Source organism: Peromyscus leucopus, chromosome 7, assembly GCF_004664715.2.
Source record: "Peromyscus leucopus breed LL Stock chromosome 7, UCI_PerLeu_2.1, whole genome shotgun sequence".
NCBI classification, from domain to species: domain Eukaryota; kingdom Metazoa; phylum Chordata; class Mammalia; order Rodentia; family Cricetidae; genus Peromyscus; species Peromyscus leucopus.
The window spans coordinates 45,511,294-45,538,416 of NC_051069.1; positions in this window are offsets into that span (position 1 = coordinate 45,511,294).

Sequence of the window (27,123 nt, forward strand, 5' to 3'; positions counted from 1 at the left end):
TAGCTAAGCTTATGAAGGAATTGTCTGTGGAGTGACTTCTGTCCGCAGTAGAACTGGATGCTCTGAGAGTGCTTTGTGTTCCTGGTATCCATGGACCATCATTCTGCTGTTCTTGGGACCTTTTGGCTCCATGCAACCCATCAGCCTGAGCTCCCCACCTATGGGCCTGCTAGGGTCCGGCAAGTCAACTACTGTACCTAGCCACACACTGCTGCATTTCTACATAGACCCAATCACATGTGTCTTTCAATTAGGAGAGGAAAGTAAAAGCCACATTTAATTGTGTGTGTGTGTGTGTGTGTGTGTGTGTGTGTGTGTGTGTGTGGTAAAAGCCACATTTAATTGTGTGTGTGTGTGTGTGTGTGTGTGTGTGTGTGTGTGTGTTCCACCTATAAGTGTACTAATGAGTGTGCCAGGGTACACGCAGAGGACAGAGTAGGATTTCATGTGTCTTCTACTGTTTTCTACAACACTGTCTACATTACCTTCCCAGGACAGGCCTTCTTAGATTACCATCTGGCTGGGCTGACTGGAAAGCCCTTGGGATCTGCCTGTCCTACCTACTTCCATTCACCTTATTTTGGGATTACAGACACATGCAGCCATTCCTAGGTTTTTATATGGATGCTAGGGACTAGAACTCAGGTCTGTATAGTTGCAGAGGAAGTACTCTTACCAACTGAACCACTCCCCCAGCCCCCATTTACTTAATTTCTAAAGTTTTATTCAAATGACTTTCTATCCTTTTTGATCTAAAGCCCCTGGGCTTACAGTGACCTGGACAGGGTCCGCTGTAAGATGTAAATCATATCTGGCCTCGATGGCTGTCTTGTTTCGTCTGAAGAGAGAGAATACTAGGTAAATACATCGACCCAGAGTATGGCTGGTCTCTTTAGTTCACATTGTGGGGGACACAGAGAGCCTGTCCCCAGCCATGTGCCCCACTGGAGCTGGTTGCTTTATCAGAAGTTATTCCCTTGTCTTGGGACTCGGTAGAACAACCTTTTCTGACACATGTAATACTTCGATTGACCTGGTCAAAAGTCTGGCTTGGGAACTGAGCAATGCTGTTCACAAGTCGCTGGAATCACCATGCTTTGATGTGTGCCCTTGGATTCCTGTCTACACTGTCTAGTCAAGTTCCTCTCTGGTCTCACATTGCCTGCTGTCCAGCCACTGCAGGGAGCAGCAGTGGTCTATCACATGTTATGAGAAGGAGGGGGAGCCTTGGCCAGCTGGAGTAAGCTAGAAAGCGATATTTACTCAAAAGGTTAAAAAAAAAAATTACACAAAAGACATAAGAATAGGTTTTCCCCAGGAAAAATAATGGAAGAACCTAACCTTACCCCAGTGTGTGCATGACTTTTCTAGTCTGCCTCCAGGGTTCAGATGATGGAATGTAGTCCTGTGTTGTCAGGGAGGTAAGAGGAGATCAGGGAGGCAGGGGGTCTGACTCTGAAGTGACTCTAGAATTTGATTTTGCTGTGCATGTTTTTTCACAAGTGGCTTAAAATGTGAGGGGAGGGGAGCAGGAAAGAAGGAGAAAACAACCCCTTAAACTCATCAAAATGTGTGTCGTTTCTACCTTGATTGGCTCCAGGCTGAGATTTAGAATAAGAAAGAATCTAGTGTCTAGGTCTGATGTCAAGTCCAACAGATGACTCAGAACCAGGACAGTGAATAGTCAGGTCTCCCACCCAGACAGCTCTACAGCCCTGCAGTTATCATGGGGCTGGGGATAGGGGGGGTTGGGAGGGGATCAGAGCCTCTTTCCTTGCTGACCACTGCCCCTGGAACAGAAGGTCACCCTTAACAGACCACTGTCCATTTTTTGAGGTTGGTGTTCTTAATTAGGAAAGCAAATTCTGCCTCTGTTTTCCCAGCCTACAGCAGCCGGAAAGCTTGTACTCAACATCAAAAAGAGGATGGTTATGAGTTTTCTAAATCCAACTACAATTCCTTTGTTAGTTTCTTAGACAAGGTCTTGCTGTGCAACCCAGGCTGTCATCCAACAGGAGACTCCTCTTGCCTAATTCTCTCACTTGCTGGGATTATAGTATATGCCACCATATCCTGCTTTGTTGCATTCTCTCTGTAGCCATTTATATCCACTTTCCTTGACTAACGCCTCTGACTGAATCACCACATTGTTTTATACACTATGCGGTCAAACATCTCTCCTTTGTCCGTGACTTCGAGTTTCAATGTTGCTATTGGCAACAGCAGGAAAGAAAACTTGTATTCAGTGAGTTACCAATTGTGTAAAGAGGGGCCTTTGGGCACATGTGTGTGGCAGCACACTTACTGCCAAGATCAATGCTCCACATCAACCGCCTTCTACCCCATGCTGGCACATTGGCAACAGGCACCAGTCCCTGAACATTTCAGTCGCTGTATTCCTTTCTTTTCTAAAATTCGTATAAATGGGATCATGCCGATTGATGACTCCACTGTCCTACTGCTCCTTTGTGCTTGCTCATCCCACGCCTCAGGGCTCTGCTTGTGCTTCCCCTCACCTGTCTGACCCTGACAATAGTTCCCCTCAGACAGAAGGGCAGTCTCAAGGCTCTTCATATACTTACTTGACCATCCTCTCAGGACTCAAACTTTGCAATATCAGCTATGCAACCAATCGTTTGATAGATTTTGTCCAGCTGTTCATGACAGGCAGTTAAATCTGTGCTTCCTTCATCCTTGCCCAAACCCAGAATTTGATAAAATTTCCTTAACCGCTGTCCTTGTCAGAGATAATGAAGCAACAGCCTTGGGAGGCACAAGCAATATTTCTGAGAGCCTGAGGGGAGGGAGCCTTGACGCTTTCAGCCCTGGCATGATTGTTGCTCGGAATGGCGGTAGATGATAGCCAGATGATTAATTCCCACACAGGATTTCTCTCTGGTTTTTCACGGGGAAAATGACACCTGCCTTGGGTACCGAATATATGAATGCAGGAAGAGAGACAGAGGCATGCACAGTCTAAAAGCATATTCGGGAGGTGTCCTTATGTCCTTACTGCTCATGTGCTTCATTCGTGGTCATTGAATGAGTAAATGATCAAATGTGCTATGAGTTTGATTCCTACAGCCCTGAGATTTTTCATACTTTAGAGAGTTACAGATCCTACAGTGACAGGTGGTGAAGGATTAGAAATTGATTATCAATGATTTCCTCAATAGTTCATTTAGTCTACTTATATCATTTTGTAAGTAGGGAGGTTGAGGGATTTGTTCAAGGTCATAGCAGTAAAGAATCAGTATCAACCAGGACTCTCAGGGCCAATGATTGTTTCTAACAGCACATTAACTCTTAAAGGCTCTCCTGCATTGCAGCCTACACTGAGGCTCTCTGGGTAGAGCGCGTGCTAGAGACCAAGGTCTGATCTCTCTTGATGCCATGGAGAGTAGTTCTCTTCCTGTTCTGTCTCCTCTGTTGATAAAGTCAAATTGTCGTGTTCTGAGAGCTCCTTGACAATGTCCTTCCTGTTTTCATCCATGCCATTTCCCTGCCTCTGAATCTGTTTTTCTTTGGTAGTAAGTATTTGTGGCCTTCTACAGCTGATGAATGAAAAAGAGGAGGATCACTGCTGCAAAGCCTCTTCCTTGTCCCTTGGCCCACATGTGAAGGGAAGGGATGATGTGACTAGCAAAACAGTGCAGACTCTGGAACAGACCACCCTGTATTGGGATGGGGCATGCCATATTCAGGAAGCTGGAGAACCAGAGTATATTTCCCACCCTAACCTTCATCCTCTTAGAGGCTTTTGTTATTCTGAGAATATGGAACCCAGGAGCATGTGAAACACATGATGTACCAATTGAGTCATTCTACTGCCTCTTGGAGGCATTTCAACTCCTGTTCTCACTTGGTATCTCTAAAGAATCCAATACAAATACATAGTTAAGTCTGAAATTAAAATTTAAAAATAGAGTTATGAATTGAATCTTAGGTTTCCTATGGACCTAGGATGGGATGAGTTTTGTTAGATTTGACTTTTCTCTGTCATGTGATAGAATAGCAGACTAAGCAAATTAAGGGAGGAAAGATTAATTTGGGCCCATATTTTCAGAGACACCATCTTATCCTTCCAAGGAGAATTTGTAGAACACAGTAGCTTACTTCACAGTGGCTGGGAAACAGGATCTGGCCTTCTTCTCGTTTCCTCCTTTTCCTTTCTGGCTCCTGGTCCACAATATGGTGCTTCCACTAAATTAATCCTTCCTGGAAACACCCTCACAGACACACCCAGAGGTGTGCCCAACAATTTCCTAGTTGCATCTCAATCCAGTCAAGTAAATAGTGAAGATGGACCATTGCTCCAGGGGTCCATCTTGTCCTAGACCATCTCAACAACTTCTGGGAAGGGTGTTCATCTCTTTACAGCTTAGCTTAGCTTTGGGACAAAGAGATCATATGGACAATCTCACACTGCCCACCAGAAAGGGTGCTTCAAAACATGAAGTATCTGAAATATGAATGTCCCAAGGTTGTCCTTTCTCTTCAGTGGACATCTAAGTTATCACTCTGATGTCACTAGCATCTTACTCTAGAAGAAACAGGAAGCCGGATGGGATGAGGGTGGACCACATGTGACTGGGTGGCTCCATCCTAGTGAGGACTGGATGAACAAAAGTGAGCGTGGGGATTATGGCAGACAAGACCACAGAGAACTTTTTTTGTTGGTTACCAGTTACCTTTCTATCTAAATCATGGCCTGGCCCACAGTCATTTTCCAGGCAACACAGTTAGGGCTTTTTGATATTGTTTGCTTCAACTCCATGCCTGATAGAACTGTGTCTTAGAAAGCCAGTCTCTAATCCTTTGGAAACAAACCCCTTGTTAAAACAACCAGGATTCCTTAGATTATCCTGTCCTAGTACCTAATAGTTTTTCTTCTCTGTCATTTTGCATTATATATGTCTGTGCATTTACTTTTTGTTCGTGAACCAGGATTTTATAAATAACTTTATATAAATTTAATGAATGCTAATGTTAATTTTAATTAGAAATGGTCATAGGTACAGCTTTGGGAATGACAGAGCCCCCCTGTCATGGGTAGATGGTCAGTGTACCAGATTTGAAATCTGCTTTACCACCCCCCTTATTGAAAATAGATTTTCTTTCATACAATATATTCTGATTCTGATTTCCTCTACCCCCAGCTCCTTCCAGATTATCCTCACTTCTCCACCCACTCAAATCTACTCCCTTTCTTTCTCTCCCTCTTATTAGAAAATAAACAGGCATCTAGAATAATAATAACAACAACAACAATAATATTAAACAACAAAAAAAACCAAGAATGTGACAAAACAAGCAACAAACAGAGTAAAAGAGCCAAAGAAAAAGCACAAGAAACACACACACACACATCGATGCTGAGACACATACATTCGCACACAAAGAAAAACCTCTAAAACAAAATCAGAGAAACCATAATTCTTGTGGGCCACAAGAGTATATTATAAAGATTCAGCTGCATTAAAGCTACACATAGAAATTTCAAGGCATTTTTCTAGAGGAAGCCATTTATCATGGAATATTTGGTGTTATTTAGCTTTTAATATTTCAGCTGTCTTTTGCTATGAAATTCTTGTGGGCCCATATACTGCTAGATGGTATTGGCAAACAGTGTAAGCTTCTCAGATGCTGATCCTCTAGGTAACTAACTCCCCCTCAGAGCCTAGGAGACAAGCAGGCTCTAGATGCATAGCTTTGCTTCTTGTGCAAATGAAGCTCAGGCCATCCCTTGCCTTCAGGCCTAGTGGCATTCCAGACCTATTGACTGAGAACAAAGGATGTTTTTGCATATCCAGGTGGAGTGAAGAGTGTGGCAGAATTCCAGGTTGCAGAGACTTGCTTGTCAAGGAGAGGAAGAAAAAGGCAGTTTTCTGTAGAGGGTAGACAGAGCTACATGGCTGGAGAGAAGAAAGAAACCCAGAGATTCTGTAGATGATAAGGCAGATTCTTGTAGAGTTTTCTCAGAGTCAGGAGTAAGGGATAAGGAAAGAAATAAAGGAACAGAGGATGAAGATGAGGTCAAAAGCATAGGAGCTTACTAAAACTTTGAGGACAGGAAAAATAAGCACAGGGAAGAGCTGAATGTGAGGACAGAGCTGTATAGATAGAATTTTGTCATGGAAGAATAAAGTAAATGGATAAGGGCATTGTTTACGGAGATTCTTGTCTCTCAGATAACCCCACACTGGATGTAGCATCTTCCCTAGGATGCTAGGGAGGGACTTTTCTCAGGGCAGGAACCAGAGAAAATTCTACTACATATTATATAAGCAAAACATCCGTAAGGTTAAAAAAAATGCCCTGACAAAGCCTTATGAACAAAAATTCTCCAAAAGTACCATTGATTTGTTTCGTGTTGGCCATCTATGCTGGGCATGGGGCCTGGTCTTAAGAGTGGTTTGTATCCCAGGTGAGCTTCTGTTGGAGAAAACTAATTTTTCTTTTGTACACAGTTATGAATTGGAAATAACTTCTGAGTTAAGAATGAGGGCTTGTGTTTCCTTCCCCTCTTAATGCTGGAACCCAGTCTGGCTTACACCTGTGCAGGTCCCATGTGTGCAGCCATAGTCTCTGTGAGTTCATGTGTGCATTAATCCTATCATCTAGAAAGTCTAGATGGCCTTGTTTCCTCAGTATTTTCCACCCCCACTGCCTCTTAAAATCTTTCTGCAAAGTTTCATGAACCCTAAGGGGAGAATTTGATGGAAACATCCCACTTAGGACTGAGTATACCAAAGTGTCTCACAGTCTGCACTTGTCCAGCTGTCTGTCTCTGTATTTGTTCCCACCTGCTCAACATCCTTGTTGATAACCAGTCTTGTGCACTGAACAACTACTGTGCTGTGGGACGGTCTGTATGTCAAATTGCTCTGATTGGTCAATAAATAAAAATGATGGCCAATGCCAGCAGAATAGTGGACAAGAGAGAGAGAATTGGGAAGCAGAAGCTGAGCGAAGATACTGCAGCCGCCATGACAGCAGCATGTGAAACGCGTAAGCCACACACTGCAATAAGATTATGAAATGGTAATTAAGATAAAAGAACAGTTAGCAGAAGCTGCCACAGCATACAGTTTTAAGCAATTAAGTCTCTGTGTTTACTTGTTGGTCTGAGCAGCTGTGGGACTGACGGGTGACAAAGATTTGTCCTGACTGTGGGCAAGGCAGGAAAACTCTAGCTACATTACTGAATTCTTGGCCTTTCTGTTAAGAGACATCATTGTTGGACTACCTTTACCACCCTGTAAGCCGGTCTAATATATCCCTTTTATAATACATATTTGGGGGTGTGTGTGTGTGTGTGTGTGTGTGTGTGTGTGTGTGTGTGTGTGTACATATATCCAATCTGATAGTTCTGTTCCTTTATAGAACCCTTACTAATGCTGCATATATTATTTTATTTTGTTGTAACAAAACACCCAAGGCTGTTTGGCTTACAAAGCAAAGAGTTCTATTCAGTTCAGAGTATTAGAGACTAAAAGTGTTTCAAACATCAGGGCAGTACTTTTAGTGAGGGATACTTTTCATGTCAGGGGCACCATGGTAAGTGTTCATATGAAAGAAAGATCACAGGTGACATGGCAGGTCAGGGAGTGAGGATTAGCTAAGCTAGCCTCTCAAGATAATGCCTCAAACAGTGTCCACCATGAACCAGGGATCCCCTCAACACTCAAGACCAAGCTACCCAGTCATGAACCTTAGAGGACAGACTAAACCATATCTAAAGCACAGCAGAATGCCTTGTAAATGGTTATGCCATAATAGTTAGGATAATAACAAGAAATACGTCTATGCATGCTCCATAGGAATTCAACTTGTTTCAATTCTTAAATATTTATTTATTTTATGTATATGAGTGTTTTGATATTGGCTGTGGGCTTGCTGTAAACTGCCTTTATATGTTGAGGTGTGTCCCTTGTATCCCTAGTCTCTCCAGGACTTTTATCATGAAGGTGTGTTGGATTTTGTCAAAGGCCCTTTCATCTTATGAGATGATCATGTGGTTTTATTTTTCAATTTGTTTATACAGTGGATTACATTTATTGATTTATGTATGTTGAACCACTGCTGAATCTCTGAGATGAAGCCTACTTGATCATGGTGAATAATCTTTTTGGTATGTTTCATATTCAGTTTGCAAGTATCTTATTGAAAATTGTTGTGTGTATGCTCATAAGAGATAGATGAAGAACAGAGTGCAGAGATGCTTGTGGCCTGCTGTGCTCCTTGCTGTGGGGAAATCTCCTTTCAGTTTGTTGGTGCCCTCTTGGTGGAGAAAGGGCTAACAGCCATAAAGACATACTTAAAACCTGTACTCCACCAAATTGGAAAATCTAAACAAAATGGGTAATTTTTTTGTTTGTTTTGTTTTGTGTTGTTGTTGTTGTTTTTTCCATAGTCGAGGACCAAACCCAGGGCCTTGTGTTTGCTAGGCAAGTGCTCTACCACTGAGATAAATCCCCAAACCCGGGTAATTTTTTGATATATATCACCTACCAAGATTGAATCCAGATCAGATAAGCAATTTAAACAAACCTATAACCTGTAGTGAATAGAAGCAATTCTGAAAAAGAATTAACACCAATACTCCACAAATTACTCCACAAAATAGAAATAGAAGGGACCTTGCCTAATTCTTTTTATGCGGCCACAATTACCGTGATACCTAAGTCATATAAAGACCTAACATTTATGGTGTCCTTCACTTGCTGGTCTGGAAAGTTCTTTGTCTGTCCTATACCAATAGACCCTGCACAATTTGGCTGTAGATGGGCTGCACATTTGGAAGTACTGGCCATAAAGCACAGGGAGTGGGCAGGAGCCGGAGCATTGATCCCCTTTCCTTCCTGTAGTATGGTGGTCTGGCTGCTTGCTTCTGGAGGCTTGGCTTTGCTGCAATGGCTCTTCCCACACATATTTCTTTCCTCAGCCACCCTTGCTGAGAGGTGGCAATAGTCACTATGTCCTTGGTTCAATGACTAAATAGAAAACAAACATCGCCTGGTGCATGTGGGATGTATGCTGGGCTCTAGCCCATATACTTTGCACTTGATCTCTCTGCCCATGTTCAGAAGGTCTTTGCCTCCTAGCACTTTCTCAGACACTTTTTTTTTGAGGACCTCAACCTTGGCCTCCCTAAGCTTTCTTCTCACATGATGTGGCTGTGCCGTATGCGTTGTCTTCCCTTCCTAACCAGAGCCTATGCTCCCAGTCACCACCTTTACCTGTGTGTCTTTCCAAAGCTGAGCATGAGACAGGATTTGCTGCTGGTTCTGTCTTTAACCCTACTTGACCCTTGTCTTCCACAACAATCAGGTGAATTATGTTTTCTTCTATTAGTGTAAGTTTTGCATTAGTGGAGTCATGGAAGGCTTTTCTAGCCCATCCATTGTGTAAAATGTCAGGCTCTGAATCTGTGACAAGCTATAGGAAATGATGATCCATGTTCTCAGGAGCAGGACAACTGGACAAGCAGCACTCCACCCAGTCCATCTGGCCTACCTGCACTGAAAACACCAGCATTCTGAGAATACCCCACACCCATCCATGTGAGCCAGATCAGCTTCCAGCAAGGTGACAGCAGTTTCAGTTTTAACACTCCTCCAGCCTTCTGCATAGTGTTCTTGCCTCAACATCTTGCTTCGACCTGTCCCTAGGTGAGTGATGACACTTGGGTCTGGAACATCGCATGTGTCTAAGAGATAGGAGAAGGTCTGTTAAACACCTCCACACCCATTGTTTACAGCATGCCACACTGTTCTGTGCAACAGGAAATTGAATCATTTGAAGGCAATGATGGTGACTCCCAACTAGAGGCTTCTAGGCTTTGAGGAAAGGATTTCTACAGAAATCCTCTGTAAGAAGGTTAGAAGATGCAGAAGAAAGATTGGGATGCTGCTGCCTCTGGTCCTGGCAGTGCCGCTTCCCATCTGATAACACTATAGCTCCCTTCACATAGATAGCTCTCTGCAGTTGCAGTCTCCTCTACTGACTCACTTATTAACAATGTTCACGTTTCCCCCCTAAAAGTCCTTATGATACTACCCAGAGGACTCTTGGTTCCATGACTGAACCCAGCTGACCTTGGCATCTCTTAGAGGCTTGAGAAATACTTATTAGATTTTCTTCAATGACTGGAATGTGAGAAGACACAGAGGACTTGTTCTATGATGCTAAAAGGAGCTTCCTTAAATACAGGAAGATTGGTGTCCTCAAACATACTGAGGGGAAATGAGTCCCCAAAGTATCTCAGAATTTAGAACAAGTGGCTTCTAAGCAATTATGCTGCTTGTGTTTCTAATAAGTCAGGATGGAGAATACATTTACAAATGAGACTTATTAAGAAATCTACAGAGCTTAGGGCTGGTGTGTAGGTCCAGGGCAAAACACTTGCCTAGCATGGAGGTAGCCCTTGGTTTTACCCCAAATACCACAATTAAAGAAATCAAGAAAACCAGATACTCTGTTTCTGTGCCTCAGCAGCTACTTGCACATTTTTTTTTCCATTCTCATTGTCTAACACTCAAAGTCTCAGACACAGATGCTCATCTGGACTCTTCAGAAGCTGAATTAATATTTGTTTTCTTCCACATCTTAAGCAGAACCCACAAGTGGCCAAAGGCAAACAGTGGCCACTTTGAGCAGCTGAGATGGCATAAGTTTACTCTGCTCCACTTTATAGGTTTCTGTCATGCCTTCAGGCTTGAACAATTTGGGCTCCAGAACTGAGAATTAAATTAATAAGCTGAAAGTGCTTCTGTGATACAGAGGATACAGAGAGATAGGAGAAGAGGCCAGACCCTTCAGAGTGGGACAAGGTCAACAGAAGGAAGTAACAGAAGTGTCAGATAATGGTGGAGGAGGGGCTTTGCTGGGGGTTCCAGACAATGCTGAGCAACTGAGCAGATAACATTTGTTTGAGCCTGGAAAATCTCACTCTTCTGATTTCCTTTCCTTCTAACATGTACAAGGAAAATAATGCCATATAAATACAAGCAATGGAAAGGGGTAATGGCAGAATCCACACAGAATGGGTTCTGGGTTAATACATAGTTCACTTTTACTGAATATATTTTAGTTGTATAGGATGTTTGTCACACACACACACACACACACACACACACACATACATACAGTCAGACAAATTAACAAATCCATCACCATCCACAGTTAATTTTTATGATAAAGTCAATGAAATCTAGTCTGTATCTTTAACGATGGCACTCAAGCTGTACTTACAGCTCTAGATTTTTCATCTTAAGTGTGGATTTGTACACTTTGACCCACTTCCTCCTCTCTCCACCCTCAATGCTCTGTTGTCTAGCCTGTGTATTTGACTTTTGTTCCTTTAGCAATGGGTTCCCATATTTACTTCAACAATAGCCAAGATATAAAAACAGCCCTTAGTGCCCCAAACCCAACCCCCCACAAGACTGATCATAGTACAATTACAATAACTCCAATGAGGAACAACACAAACACCCATGAGAGGTGGAACACATTGTGGGACATTTTCCATATCGTGGAGTAGTATACAAGAGAGACAATAAAGTGACACCACATGCCATGCCACCAAAGCAAAAGACACAGTCAAGACAAGAAGGACTAATTGGTAGTGTTAGGTCAGTGTTTATCGTGGAGGGCAGGAAACAATAGCTGGATCAGGATGAGGAGTGTTACTCATTGTTTCAGAGGGCATGGTTACACGGGCATGCTTCCTTTATGACACCCAAATGTATGGACAAGCTTTTGTGTAGGTTTGTGTATTTGTTAGTTCTTTCCTGCTATAGCAGACTTGAGACAATCATCTTACAAATAAAAAGGATTTACTTTGGGTTCTCTTTTTTAAAAATAATTTTATTTATTTATATTTTATGTGTGAGTGCTCTGCATGTATACCTGTGTGCTGGAAGAGAGGATCAGATCTTATTATATATGGTTGTGAGCCACCATGTAGTTGCTGGGAATTGAACTCAGGATTGGAAGAACAGCCAGTGTTCTTAACCACTGAGCCATCTCTCCTGCCCGGGGTTCTCTTTTTATAAGTTTCAGCCAATAGGATCTGTTGCTTCTGTACATCATAGTGTGTGCATGTGGCTGGGCAATAGATACGGGCCTCATGGTAGCAAAGAGTTCAGAAGTCTATAATCCCATTGAAGGCTTGTTTCCAATGACCTAATGTGGTGATATTTTTTGTGCACCCCAATAAAGCTTACCTGGGGATCAGAGGAAAAAGCTAGCCACTATAGTAAACATAGAAGTCAGGCAATGATAGCACACACCTTTAATCCTAGCATTTGGGAGGCAGACATTCATTCATCCCCATCTCAGTGAGTTCAGGGCCACACTGGGAACAGAGTCAGGCATGGTGGCACACACCTTTAATCCTAGCACTAACCATGGAAGTCTGGAGGTCTGTACCGACAGACAGGAAGTGATGTAGCTTGGTAGAGAGAGGAAATGAGATGGTGGAACAGAAAGGCATATAGGTATGAGTATACAGGAAGTAGGTCTCTTTGAATGCTGAGGAGTTGGTGAGGTGTGGTTGGCTGTGGCTTGTCCTATTCCTCTGCTTTCACCCCAATATCTGGCTCCAGGTTTTTATTAATAAGACTGTTTAGCAATTCGTCATATATCTGGCACCCTATGTATAATTTTACTATATTAAAGCTAAAACCTTCCTTTTTGATTAGATAGAACAGGGGAAGTGCTGGGGGATGTCTTTCTGTACACTGTGAATATATGTTGTTCCCATTGGTTAATAAATAATCTGCTTTGGCCTATGGCAAGGCAGCTTAGAGGCAGGCAGGAAATCCGAGGAGAGAGACAAGAAAGAGAAAGGCAGAGTCTGGAGAGAAGCCAGTCTGCTACCTAAGGATCAAGATGCCAGCAGACCGGTAACTGAAGGCCATGTTGCAACTTATAGATTAGTAGAAATGGGTTAAGTTATAAGAGCAGAGCTAGCAAGAAGCTTGCCATAGGCCATGCAATTGGTAATTATTATTAAGCCTCTAAGCCGGGCGGTGGTGGCGCACGCCTTTAATCCCAGCACTCGGGAGACAGAGGCAGGTGGATCTCTGTGAGTTCAAGGCCAGCCTGGGCTACCAAGCGAGTTCCAGGAAAGGCGCAAAGCTACACAGAGAAACCCTGTCTCGAAAAACAAAACAAAACAAAACAAAAAAACAAACAAACAACAACAACAACAACAACAAAAGCCTCTGGATGATTATTTTATAAGTGGCTGAGAGACAGTGGGGCTTGGCAGGAGTTGAGGAATATGGGACTGTAGGGTGAGCAAGACCAGAAAAAACTTACAGCTGCAACCTAAAACTATTCCGTTAAACCTTGCCTCTTACAGGTTTCAACAGCTCTCAGCAGTGCTAGTTTAGGGATCAAGTCTCTGAAGGACATTTGACTATACTATCTCAGTAAAGTTATTAGTCAATTTAAAATTTACCCAAGACCAGGCATGGTGCATGGCATGTATCTGTGGTCCAAATACTTGGGAGGTTGAGCTAGGAGAGTCTTGCATTTGAGGCTACATAGTGAGATCCCATCACACACACACACACACACACACACACACCACAGTTATCCATACACTGTGGAGAATGATTTCCCATCCCCAAAATATTTCTTTACATTTTTCAAGTTTGTTATCCAGAGAAACCACAGACTTCTGTAGACATGGGAGCCACTCTGCAAGCCATCCATTTCTAAAAAGAAATGTTTATCTGTTTCTGCTAGTAAATAGAGAGTATAAAAAGAACAACCCCTGCTCTGGTGTGCTCCCCTTTTCTGTCTAGTAGGCACATTTTCATAGGAAGAAACATTTGAGTGTCTGACATTTGGTTCAGAAAGAGGTGACTGTAGGTGGCAGTGACTAGACACACTTCATTCACCTCACATGGCAGTGCTGGTTTGCACATCTCCCTCCAGAACTCCACCTGCTGGGTCACCTCCACAGCTCCAGAAACCCAACACCTGTGTCTTTAGGCCCTATGTAAAGGTTGGGGTATTATTATCTTGACCCTTATTGAGTCGAACGTGCCCGTTCCTCAAACATGCACTAAAATTTCTGTGTCTTTTCTCGTGTGTGTGTGTGTGTGTGTGTGTGTGTGTGTGTGTGTGTGTGTGTGTGTGTGAAAGAGAGAGAGAGAGAGAAAGAGAGAGAGAGAGAGAGCGCTTATGCTCCAGACTGAAATCACCGAGCTTTTAAAGGATGAAGAGCACATTTAAGACTTTTCAGCATTAAGCATGTCTGTAATACTTACCCTGCATCTGCAATTGCACTTCTCTGTTAAAATGAGACTTTTCTCATCCTCTGTCTAATGCTCCATGCAGACAAGCAAATGAAACTTCCCTTTTCAAAGACCAAACCCAAACAGCTCTATTAGGATTCTGTTATCAGCCTCATTAGCATTTAAGCATGCATTAGTCAGGTACCCATTAAGAGAGCTGTGAGATGAAAATTTCAAGGTGTTAATTGATCCCTCAGGAGCATTTGAAATTTACTTCCCGTTTGTAGTTTCTTTCAAACTTTGATTGACTTCAACGAAGTGACAACTGGTTATATAAGGTGAGTCCCTGATATGATTGACTGCATAAACGATGTCAGGAAATACACCTAAAATGATATTTTCATGGGTTCATAGATTTCTTCTTTCTTTATCTATTTCTTTTATGCTCTGAAATTCCTCCCTGGGTCTGGATTATACAGTGGCAAAAGCTTGAAGAGAACTTGAAAGCTGGCACTCAACACATATTTACGTAGTGAATGAGGGTACAGCCTCTTTTTGTAGGTGTAACTTGAGCTTTAGAGTAAAAGTTCCAGTAGCCTGTCCCAAAGTGCCAGTTAAAGAGGCCATGTGTGACATGCAAATCAGAGAGCAGAATTAACCAGAGTGCATCAGGAAGGTAATAGATGGCCTCAGTGACCCCAAATCTGTCTCTGAGGTGAAAGCATAAACTTTAGGTTTAAACAGGAGAAAGGCTTACCTAATTAGGAGGTCCTGGGCAGGGCCTGTTCTAGGTGATGGGTTTCTCAGTTTTACATCTGCAAAGTGAGCTGAAGAAGTCATCACCACTTGCTGGTACAAACACATTTGCAGATGACCATTCATACCCCAGGGTGCAGTTGCCTGTATCTGGGGATGATCCATTCTGCCAGGCTCATTTTTTTCACAATCCAAAATAGCTACAGGTTAGGAGAAGGGCCAGAGATCCACAGGCACCTTCTGTGGTATGGAACAAGACACTGTAAAAAGCTGGAAACCAGGTGCCTTATTTCTTCCTATCCTTGTGATTTGAAGGGCTGAGACCGGGTTTCACTTGAGTGATTCATGTGCCCATGTGCAGTGGTAAGCAGGTGACCTAAGGAAAAGGAGACAGATGTGAGATGATGGCTAAGGTGTGTAAACCGGCCCCCCCCCCCCCGCCCAAGAAAAGCAGCAAAACCAGCTCTCATCTCCAAGGGAAAAAGAGACAGTTTATGATGGGGCCAGAGATGAGTGATCATGTCCCAGAAACCCACATTTGGGTCTCTCTAAACACCGTGTTCTAACATGGTAAACATTTCATGCTGTTTTTATAGTAACAGAACAAAGAAACCCATAAATCAAGCTATTTTTAAAATATGTCGGTGGAATACCTGAGAGGCGGCGTACTGCAAAATGAGGAAGTCTCTGCTATAAGTCCTAGTTGGTAACTGGTGACATTCTTAGCCTTTGGTTTTGGTGGAAGCTAGGGGTCTACTTACACATGTGTAAAAGGATATTACAAGGATGCTATGTCAAATTCAGGGGTATGTGATGATAAATGGCTATTAAGGGGCTAAAGATAGCCCAAGATAGCTCTCAACTTGTAGCAGTCTAGCTCTCCACAATCAATCAGCCTCGAGGAACCTTAACACAGGTGTACTCCCTCACCCTGTGCTTCAGTTCACAGATGTCTTCCTATCACCCCGCTTGCTTTCAGCTACCCTGCTCAGTTTTAACCAAAGCAGTTGCCAAGCTCCTGTTTGGTAGGAGAGTGGTCCCAGGTGCTGATGCATTTGGAAGTGAGGAAGTTGATGTGACAACAGAGCTGGATTGGTGTTACTACAGGTCTGGAAACATGATGTGATGGACAATGTGGGGACCAGAAAATAGCACACTGAAGCCTGGAGATGTGGCATGCAGAGAGGCCACAGAGGGACTGCCTTCGGGTCAAGATTGAATCTAGGCATACTTGGCCTCTGCGTTGGGGAGAGGTTCCCTGGTGTTCCTTCATGTGCATTAAGCCCACCGAAAGGAGCCTAGCTGCCCTCTCATATCCACCCTAAAATCTCAGCATATAACAAAAGACTAACTACAGGGCATGATGGCACAGGCACCTACTCCCAGCCTTGGGAGGGCAGAAAGATCACTTCGGCTACATAAGAAAATAAATAGAACAAAAGAAAATCAGAAAAGTAGCTGGAGGAGCATGCTGCACCTGGATGGACTGTGCTATGAAACAAAACGCTTTCTTGATAATCTAAATTCAAAATAGAATAACTTTACAACTCATTCAGTGTCCAGGTCCATACATCCCCTAATAATCAAGGCTTTCATCTCCCCCCACCTTTGTGAAGAAGGATGCTGTGGTCCCACAGCCTTATGTGTTAAGGGATTGGTCCTGAGGATGTCATCCTTGGTGCTGTGGACCTTTGAGAGGTGAGGCTGGTGGGAAGTCTTCAGGAATTGGGGCTATATCCTCAAAGGGGATTATGGGCCCCTGGGCTGTGTCTTTATTCTCTCTAATGTCTGGCTCATATGTGAATGGCTCTACCTGTTCTCGTAGCCATTGCTATCTAGTATCCCCAGTTGAGACTCACAGAAGTTGAGCTTTCTGTTTGAACTGAAACATCCATATCTAAGAGCTCAATAAAACACTTTAATTGCTTTTGGTATTTTGATGTAGTAACAGGAAGCTAGTGAAGACAGTTTGTAAGCATCACCTATTTATTCTTCTTTTGAGTCTCTTGCTTTATCACTGTAAAGATTTTTCCTGGGCACATTAATAAAGATGTATATATTTAATTCATCAATACTCAGTTCATCCCATTTGGGGTGCTGAGGGGAAATTTTCCTTTTGTTGTTCCAATAGTGACTTCAGTATTTTCAACTCAGGAGGAAAGTTATAGATTGTACAATTCAATCAGCACAAATGCCTGCCATACTTCTATATCAGCCATCCTTTTTAGCTGAGGTTGCCAAAATGGACTATTCCTGCACAAAATGCCTCATCATGGTGAGGGGAAGAACGGGCAGTGAGCTTTCAGCTGGACCTGATCAGGATGGAGGCAACCACAGAGCTGCTTCCAGCTTGGAAATGCTTACGCACATCTTCTGGTCCTAGATCCGCAGTCATGGTGTTTATCTCTGCTCTTGGCCTCACTCACCCAATTATTTTGTCTAGCCTTATTACAGCTAGAATCCAAAACATGTACAACATCAAATAGTAGAAATAAAAGTAGGCATTTTTCTTGTTTTTCCCCCAATAATCTATTGTGCCATACTTTTCTGGGGGGTTTTATAGAAGGAACCACAAGAATGGAAATTTGACGTCATTCAACATAATAGATGTAATTCATGGAATTATTTACCTCTGCTATTTCTAACTTGCTCCTTCACTCCCCACATCTTGGATTAGAGTTATATACCTGTTGCAACTGATGGCCATTGGTGACCAAAGGCTGAAGTTCACAATGGAGTGCATATGCATGCCCTCTGTCTGTCTGTCTATCTGTCTTTGTCATTGTCTCTTGTCTTTCTCTTGTGTCTATGAGTTTTGATAGTTGCATGGTATAATGAGTTTAATACTGTTTTTGTTGTACAGAACTTTCTTATGAGCCTACAAACTCTTCATGCCTTATATAATGGCCAGTCCCTGTCTCACACTAAATCTGAGAAACTACACTTTGTTTTTGCTTTTGCTGTAATGTTTCTTTTTCCAGAATACCACATAGATGGACTTACATGATCTAGAGCCATTTCAGATTGATGCACGCTACTGCACAATGTACATTTAAGTTCAGTCTGTTTGTTTGCGGCTTGACAGCTCTCTTTAGTACTGAACAATTATTAATCTAGTTATTTACTGAAGGGCATCTTGGTTGCTTCCAAGTTTTTCCCATTATAAGCAGAACTGTGGGCTTGTGTGGTGGTTTAGCTGATAAAAGTGCTTGCCAACAAGACTGAGGACCTGAATTTGACCCCAGGAACCCACATGGTGCAAGTGGAGAACTGACTTCTCTAAGCTGTCCTTTGACTTGCACATGGGTGATGATGCAGCACATATTCTCTCTGTCTCTCTCTGTCTCTGTCCTCTGTCTCTCTCTGTGTCTGTCTCTCTGTCTCTCTCTGTCTGTCTGTTTCTCTCTCTCTCTCTCTCTCTCTGTGTGTATGTGTAATCAATTAAAAACTAAAAGTGCTGCACACCTCTACTGCACACATGATTTGGTGTATACATTATTTTTCAAACCATGTGGGCAAATGGGAAGGAGTGTGACTACTGGATGACATCATAAAGGTGTGATTAGTTTTAAGACTGCCAAGCTGCCATTTGAAGTGTCTGCACCACTTTGCATTCCCTCCAGGGAGAAGTGAGAGTTCCTGTGGCTTCTTTTCCTCACCAGCAGCAGGGGTCTGCCTTTCAGGTGTTAGTGCTCCAGTAAGCATCTCAACTCTTTGATTCTATTCTGATTCTTTAAACTTTTCTTAAAGTATAAATTTTATATTAAAATTTACAAGATTTATATATATATATATATATATATATATATATATACATTTTAAACTTTAAGATATGAATGGTCATATAGAGTCCTAACTAATTCTAGAAAAAAGGCTTCAATTAGCTGCATATATAAAAGAAGATGGGGCCCCACAAGAACAATTCCACGTGGACAATAATAATATCACTAAGCTGACAAACATCATCTATAGATCAGCTTTGAACTACAAAGTACTCAGAGCAATTTTGAGAGGGCTAGCTGAGATGATCCAGTCTCAACGACTACTTGAATAAGGACTTGAGATAAACCCTGAACTTTGGCATTATACACAGACTGGATAACGAAGGATATCGTTACCTTTCCTAGAATTTGACAATTAACCTAAAATTTTTCTTTCAGGATAAAGATAACTTCGCCCATACCCAGCAGGAAGCAATTTTAAGAATATGATACCCACATTCCCAAAGAGGTGGCATGGGGTGGGTGGTTTTTTGGTCTTTTTAATGGGTATGGGGTCTGGGATAATTTTCATTGTTTAGGGGGGTTGGTTACAAGTTGTTGTCAAGGGTTAGGAAAAAGGCTAAGCAAAGGAGAATAGATTTAAGGTTCTTGTTTTTAAAAAAAAAGAAAAGAAGAAAAAGACAATTACTAGTTTTAAATACTTTACATTGGATTGGATTGTTTTATATTGTATACAAATTTGAAATTGATATTGTTGGAAAATGCTATATGTATATTTCTAATTGTACTTATACCATTCATTTAACAATGTAATGCAATTTTCTGATCCTTGAATGTTATTATTACCAACTATTAAGATATAAAGAAATGAAAGTTAGTAGTTAGATATTACAATAGAACTTGTAGTCATATTAGATATGTTTTCAAGATTGAGCAGATATATTTTAGATAGACAGGTCATCTTCAAATCCTTCAGAGATCTACAGAATATGGCATTTAAAATGTTTTAATAACTTAGAAAATTTTTCTTTTTTGTTATGACTATGAGACATGTTGGTTCCTGGCAGTACCAATCTACTTCAGAGAAAATATGGGCATTGAAAAAACTGCATATGGAGTTAACTTTCATTGTGGCAAAAGTTAGCCACCAGACAACAAAGTATCCTCGAATCAACTGTTGACACGAAACAAAGGACTACTGATTCTTGCCAAAACAAATGTGGTTATGGCTTTATCAAAAGGCATCTTCTGAGGCCAGGATGATATGACACCATCCCTGAAGTGGCCTTTGCAATCCGGAAAAGGTACAGTGCCTTTTTCTTCGAAGGCAGCTGAACAGGAAGTGGGCCGATGGCTTCTGATGTGCAATGAAACAGCAGCTGAAACAGTTATTCTTGAAGAGTAATTAAGCTCACGCCTCTCAATAGTAGACTGGCATTTAATAGAGGGATGTGGAGAAGAACAGGATGCTGAGATGAAGCCATATATACACAGCCAAGAAGAATGGACAGCTGAATTAAAAAACCATCAACAATTTCCAGAATTTAAAATCCTGAATCATGACATGACACTAGTGGAATTCAGGTGTTTCTGGTACATGGACTGCTCTCACCCAATGTGAAGTTGAACTGTTGACCTTATGTACATCCTACTTCACAAATGAGTCTGTCAGATACGCTAAGCCTATAGGCTGAAGATGATGCCCCAACACTGTGGAGAAACCTCAGGTGACTGTCCAGGCAGCTGACTGTTTCTGTTAACTCACAAAATTTTTGGAAGTTGCTTGCATGCACTTCATGTTTTTATTTTTGTTAGGTAATATTATTTCCTTCTTGGGTCTCTGAGGGAGTTGAAGATTAGTTAGTTATAGTTGAAGATTAGTTAGTTATAGTTGAAGACTAGTTAGGATAGAAAGTGAATTAGGTACATTTTGGACTTACCAAAATAGGATAGATAATAAAATTATTTTCTCTGAATTTGTCAAATACAAATGGACTAGACATTGTTTAGGTATTTATTACTTATATATATTGTATATAGTTATTGTACTTTTGTATATAGTTTTTCTTATGTTAGTTATAACCTTTTTCCTTTTTTCTTTTTATTAAAATAGAAAAGGGGAAATATAGTGATATTTTAATTGTACTGAAATGTGATTTTATTTGTGTGTTAATAAATAAATTTGCCTGGGGGTCAGAGCTAATAGCAAGCCATAGCAGAGCTGGGTGTTCATGGCGCACACCTTTAATCCCAGTACTTGGTAGGCAGGGCTAGGTAGATCTCTGTGTGGTCAAGGATACAGCCAGCATTGGAGAAACATGCCTTTAATCTCAATACCATAGAAGACCTGGAGGGCTGTATATACAGGCAGTGATGAGGCAGTCATGTAGTTGAGTTTACAACCAATGAGAAGGCAGAACAGAAAGTCTATATAAAGACAGACAGGAAGTAGGTCTCCTTCAGAGAGGTCTCTTGACTGAAGAGGCTAGCTGCAGCAGGTGGGTAAGGCTCTTACCTCTGATCTCTTGGCTTTCTTCTTTGCATTGTTCCTGTGTTTCTTATTTAATAAGATGGTTGGTTACATCTACAGTCTGCCTTTCAGGTGTTAGTGCTCCAGTAAGCATGTCATGGTATCTGGCTGTTGCTCTAGTTTGAGATTCTGTACCACTAAGAGTGGCTCATTACTTTTTTATTTCTTTACTCACCCACGTGCATCTTCTTTCCTGATATGTCCGTCTGTTCAGACTTTTTTCTTTGCTCATTTAAAAAATTGAGGTATATGGTTTTTTAATTGTTAAAAACATTCCTTTAATATATAAGTTTGTTATCAAGCAGATGTTTTGAAAATATTTTATCCCAGTCAGTGACATTTTTTTCTTTTTTGATTTTTAGTGGGCAGAGAGAGTCTCACTATTAGCCAAGGCCTCTGGAATAATAGGATTACAATTGTGTACTACTGTGTCTTTCACAGAGGAAAATATTTGAATTTTAATGATGTTGAAACTGATTTATTTCTTCTTTGTGCTTTGGTGCTATAGTCACCTGGATTTTCTTCTATGATGTCTTCGTTAGGGTTTCTATTGCTGTGAAGAGACATCCTGACCCTAGCAACTCTTATAAAGAAAACGTTTAATTGGGGTAGTTTACAGTTTCAGAGGTTTAGTCCATTACCATCATGGCAGCATGCAGGTAGACATGGTGCTGGAGGAGGAGCTGGGAGTTCTACATCTTGATCTGCAGGTAATAAGAAGTGAACTGTGTTCCATACTGGGCATAGCTTGAGCATATGAAACCACAAAGCCTACCTCCACAGTGACACACTTCCTCCAACAAGGCCACACCTCCTAACAGTACCACTCTGACTATACGCCAAACATTCAAACATATGAGTCTATGGGGAATATGCCTAGTCAAACCACCACATTTCACTCTCTGGGCCCCATAGGCTTAGAAACATAATATAATGCAAAATGTATTTAGTCCAACATCGAAAATCCTCATAGCCAATCACAGCCTCAACAATGTTTAAAAGTCCAAAGTTTAAAATCTCTTCTGAGATTCACATAATCTCTTAACTACAATCCCTATAAAATTAAAATCAACAAGCAGATGACTTATGTCCAACATATAATGGCACAGAATACACATTACCATTCCAAAATGGAGGAAGGGGAGTATAGTGAGGAAATACTGGACCAAAGCAAGAAGGAAAACCAGCTGAGTAAACTCCAAAATCTGCATCTCCATGTCTGATGTCAAAGTGCTCTTCAGATCTCCAACTCCTTTCAGCTTTATTGACCACCACACACTTCTTTCTCTTAGGCTGGTTCTACTCTCCATTAGCAGTTGTCCTCGGCAGGTATCCCATGGCTCTGGCATCGCCAACGTCTTGGGATCTCCAAGGAAATCCAGGCTTCACCTTCAAAGCTTCATGTAATGGCCTTTCTGGGCTTTCATGCAGGGATACCCCTGCCACATTCCTGGCCTTCGTGGCTTTTCTTAGTCACAGAAGGAGATTCCATAACCCCTTTCTTGTATCCTTAACTCTAAAGCTAGAACTACATGATTGAAGCTGCCAAGTTTTGCTGCTTCCTGGGACAGAAACATGGCCCCATCTTTCAATTTCATCTTTACCAGCTTTCTGTTTTCTGTGGTTTTCTTTACTATTTAAGCTTGGCTGTCCTGAAACTCAATGTCTAGACCAGGCTGGCCTCAAACTCAGAGACCTGCTAACTCCTGCCTGGGATTAAAGGTGTGCACCACCATGCCTGAACCTAAACTGTTCCTTAATTCCTAAGTTGGAAGCTTAGCTGGATGGGAGTCTTGCCCAGAGGTCACCACTCACTTTATTCCATTTAACATCCTGCTCTTCTTTAATCTATTTGAACATAGGACTTAGCTCCATTCCACTTCCTGATACACCTTTTCTCCCCAATCTGTACATTTTTTTGTTTTTATTTTCTCAGCTTGCTCCTTTTCATTATAAATCTTAATTAGAGTTAATGCTAATACCCACATGACAGAGTCTATACTAAGCTTTTTGAAATTTCCTCTGCCGATGGAATTAATCCAATTCTCTTCACTATAGCCTCAGGCAGACTCTTTGGACAAAGGCAAAAAGCATCCATATTCTTTACCAAAATATCACAGGAATGATCTCTAGGCAACATACTAAAATTCTCATCCTCTGAAACCTATTGAGCCAGGTCCCCACCATTCAAATTACCCTCAGCACCACTGTTTTCATGCTCCTACTAGTACGGCCCATTAAGCAACACTTAAGCATTCCACTGCTTTCCTAACCCAAAGTACCAAAGTCTAAATTCCTCTAAACAAAAACATGGTCAGGCCTATCACAGCAATACCCTAGTCCCTGGTACCAACTTCTGTCTCCATTAGGATTTCTATTGCTGTAAAGAGACATATGACCATGGAAACTGTTATAAAGGAAAACATTTAATTGGGGCTGGCTTATAGTTTCAGAAGTTTAGTTCATTATTATTGTGGTGGTAAACATGTTGGCATGAAAACAGACATGGCACTGGAAGAGCTGAGAGTTCTACATCTTGATCTGCAGGTAACAGAAAGAGAATTGTGTCTCACACTCGACATAGCTTGAGCATATGAGATCTCAAAGCCCACCCCCACAGTGACACACTCCTCCAATTAGGCCTCACCTCCTAATAATGCCACTCACTATAGGCCAAGCATTCAAACACATGAGTTTATGGGGGCCATATCTATTAAAACCACTACATGTGCTATCTAGAAGTTTTAGGGTATTTCACATTTTGAACTATAATCCATTTGTGAGATATCTCTTTCTCTCTCTTTCTCCCTCCCTCTCCCACCTCTCTCAAGAGAGAGGTAAAGTGTGAGTCTAAGTCTATTTCCCTTTTCTTCTTGGCACATGGCTTTACTGTGTTTCAGTATCATTTGTTTCAATAAAGAACCATCCTTTTCCTTGAGATCCCTTTGTTCCTTGTTAAGAAGTAGACTATAGATCAGCTCTCAGGCTATTCTGGCTGTATAGATCAGTTGTAGCTCAAATGGTCCTGACAGAACCAGAGCCAGTGGACTTCTGCCCTGGGTGTGTCCCAGGAGGCTGAGACCTTGATCTATCCACGTTTGTGTTCCCGTGCTTGGGTGCTTCTTCCAGAGAGACTCTAGTTCTACTCTTAGCTCTTTGGTTCCACTCTTTTCCTGTGGGGAGGGCATCATGACTCCCAAGCTATTATCATGCTGAACAGGCAGAAGAATTTCAAATCTGCATTTCTAAGTTGTTTAAAAATACATACCATACTCCAAATTTCTCCCAACCTAGAGGAAATAATAAATACTATTTTTAAATTGGAGAAGAAAGAGCATGTCATAAAGCAAACATCATCATCATCATCATCATCATCATCATCATCATCATCATCGTGTTCACACCTTCTTTCTCCTTCCAGGTTTGTCAATGGCTCTCCCTAACCAACATGCATATAGCTCAGGGAGTATGTAGAGGGCTGCCAACCAACTGTGCTGTTTTTGTCTGGGGCTTTCTTATGTTTCTGTTGATTTTGATTAATTTATTAGCAAACCTGCTGTTACAATTTGAATTGGAATATCTCTCACAGGCTTATTTTCAACTTATTTTTCCAGTCTGTGGCTATCTTAGGAGCTGCTGGGGCATTTGGGAAGTGGGGCCTGCCTGGGGAAGTAGATCACTGGGGTAGACCTGTGGCAGTCACACCCACTCTTGGTTCCAGTTTGTTTCCTTGGTTTCCACCTTGTGAACAAACTGCTGCTTCAAGTTCCCTTCAACGTGGCACACTGGACTGAAACCTCTGAAATAATGAGTCAATTGAGCCTCGTTTCCCTTGAGTTGATTCTGTTAAGGTTGTTGTCACAGTGATAAGAAAAACAAACTAATGTACTTTCTGTATATATAACAATGCATAATAGCACTTAACATTTATTCAAGTATACCATGGAGCCTTACATTTGGGGATATAGGAGACAACTGCAGATTATCCCTTACCTGCTAGGGAATATTTAGGTTTGAGCTCTGATGCTAAGAACATTATGAAATTAAAAAATGTATAGCGAACACCACCTCTAAAGGCCTTGACTATAAGCGCAACAGCAGCCGTTCAAGATGGAGGGTCAAAGAGAAATAAATGTACACATGCCCCAATATGACTTTGTTGGATTCTTGTCCCAAGGACTTGAGGCCTGTACTGCTTCCCTAGACTCAGCTCTTGCTATCTTGGGTTGTGGGTATTGCCAATGTTCTGCTACGTTTGCAGGGTCAATGGGCATCAGATAAACTAACTGTGCTGCTGGTAGCACTGCATCTTAGTTATTTTCCTGTTGCTTTGATAAAACTACCTGGCAAAAGCAACTTATGGGAGGAAGGGATTATTTGTTCATAGTTCCAGGTTACTGTCTGTCTTAGTTACTTTTCTATTGCTATGAGGAGACACCATGACCAAGACAGCTTACTGAAGAGGTTTACTGGGGGCTTGCTTACAGTTTTAGAGGGTTAGAATCCAAGACCATCCTGGGAGGGAACCCAAAAGCAGGCGGGAAGGCATGACATGGGAGCAGTAGCTGAGGGCTTACATCCTGATTTAGAGAGAGAGAGAGAGAGAGAGAGAGAGAGAGAGAGAGAGAGAGAGAGAGAGAGAGAGAGAGAGAGAGAGAGAGAGAAACTGGGAAGAGAACAGCCTGGGTTTTTAAAACCTCAAAGCCCATCCCCAGTGACACATCATCCTCAACAAAGCCACACCTTCTAATCCTTCCCAAATAGTTCAACCAACTGGGGATCAAGTATCCAAATGTATGGGGGTCAGTCCATTCAAATCACCATGCAGTCCATGGCAGGGAACTTACAGTGGCAGATGCTTGAGTTTGCATCCATAGTCAAAAGCAAACGACAAGAATGCATGCATGCTGTTAAGTTATCTTTCTCATTTTTCTAATCCAGCATCCCTACCCAGGAAAATGGTGCCACCTACAGTGGGTGGGTCTTCCTGACTTGATTAATGCAATCAAGATAATCCTCCACATGGATGCCAGAGGCCCTTTTCCTGGGTGATTTTAGACTCTGTCAAATTGACAATTAACATCAACCTACTAGGGTGCTGGCTTGATCTCATCTGTCAGGTATGAAAATGGACTCAAATCCTGCTTGGTCACAGCAGGCATTGCTTATAGGGTACATGACTAAAGCGCATGTGCTTTTTCATGCTGTTTTCATGTGTTGCTGATGTAACTGAGCATTGTCTGACCCTTGCTAAGTGCCAGACACTGCTCTGCACAATGTATACACCTTGTCAGGTTCCATGTTCACTATGCTCTTGGGTGAGACATACAGTCCATAATGTATATGTATAAACAATAACAACTTGGAACCCAGAGTATTTAAGTACCTCACCCAAGTTTGTTCAGCTAGTGTGTGGAGAGGAACAAGTGCTGTCTACCACTCTTGTTTATTTGTGGGTTCTCTCAGTTGACCCACAGGCCAAATTCATGCAATGCTAGCTGAGCTGATAAGAGACAGGTGTATAGCTTCCCTTACCTTACTTGTACATGGTCATTTTCATAAAAGAATGAATCTGGCCTTACTTTCTGGACAACGAGCAACAAATCTGTGGAGGAGTGACAGAGCAAACCGCCATTAGGATCTCTGATGTGGTTCATTTCCTGCCATGTCTCCATTTATCTACCTGTGGCACTTCCTAATCCTTCTACTTGCTGCAACTTCATAAACCCTTTAGAGGGTTTTCTGTGCCACTTAGTTAAATCCAGTTCTCTGTTCCTACTACACATTACAGGTCTGGTCTGGTCCCCTGCTGGCTTTGCCACTTTACCCCTATTGGTCTCCCTTTTATGACATTTAG